Raw genomic sequence first — 1,157 nt, 5'->3', positions numbered from 1 at the left:
GGACACACAACCATTTGATTCTTTGTCCATCATATGGGGCACGGAGATGCAAGTTCCTCAAGTGTGCTGTTGCAGTTTTATTTTGAAAGCCACGACCGATTTCGGACTTCAGCGCTATCATCCAGTGGCTATACACTGCCGGAAAAAATATTGGAGGTTTACAATTCACTCGAGATGTATTGTTGCAATAGTGCATATGGTGGATTTTGTGTTAGCAGAAGAGCCAACACCGTGTTACGAGTGGACGCCGAAATGCACGCGTTTTAGCTCACGTAGGCTGGCGTGAGGAGGGAAGAACTATACTGACGTGAGGTCTGGAACATGACAGGGAATGAGAATTAAGAATGCGGACGTAATTAGATTGATACTTAACTTTAATCCATTAATGATGAACGTCGCTCTTGACGGTACATGATTCACAATATTATCTGTTCAGAATACATTCTTGAAGATAGTAATTATAGTAACTGAATATGGCGCCTTGCTAGGTCGTAGAAAATGACGTTGCTGAAGGCTATGCTAAACTGTTGTCTGTGCAATGTTTGTCAGACCTGAAACTTCCTGGCAGATTAAAACGGTGTGCCGGACCGAGACTCGAACCCGGGACCTTTGCCTTTCGCGGGCAAGTGCTCTACCAAGTGAGCTGCCCAAGCACGACTCACCCCCCGTCCTCACGGCTTTACGTCTGCCAGTACCTCGTCTCCTACCTTCCAAACTTTAGTTCTGCAAGGTTCGCAGGACACCTTCTGTAAAGTTTGGAAGGTAGGAGACGAGGTACTGGCAGAGGTAAAGCTGTGAGGACGGGGCGTGAGTCGTGCTTGGGTAGCTCAGTCGGTAGAGCGCTTGCCCGCGAAAGGCAAAGGTCCCGAGTTCGAGTCTCGGTCCAGCACACAGTTTTAATCTGCCAGGAAGTTTCATATCAGCGCACACTCCGCTGCAGAGTGAAAATCTCATGTTGTCAGACCTGATAGTCATTCTGTATTCTCTCAGTAGGTCTGACATTTCGCTTCGTTCTGTATACGTTCAGTGCAAACTGGCCTCATGACTGTCAGTAGCAAAGCTTTAGGAGAAGGCCGGTGTTGTACGGTTAGGGAAGGCGGGCGTGTCGAGAAAGCGAGCGCTTGCGGAAGGAAAGGGTTGGGTGTAAGTCGTGTGCA

General features: G+C 48.3%; 1 non-coding gene across 1 annotated transcript; it reads left to right on the top strand.

Moving 5' to 3' along the window:
* Positions 1-815: 815 nt before the first annotated feature.
* Positions 816-890, top strand: Trnas-cga. Its single transcript has one exon. It is a non-coding gene; the product is annotated as a tRNA-Ser (tRNA).
* The last annotated feature ends 267 nt before the right edge of the window (positions 891-1,157 follow it).

Source organism: Schistocerca piceifrons, chromosome 5, assembly GCF_021461385.2.
Source record: "Schistocerca piceifrons isolate TAMUIC-IGC-003096 chromosome 5, iqSchPice1.1, whole genome shotgun sequence".
NCBI lineage: Eukaryota > Metazoa > Arthropoda > Insecta > Orthoptera > Acrididae > Schistocerca > Schistocerca piceifrons.
This window is presented reverse-complemented; position numbering and strand designations above follow the sequence as displayed.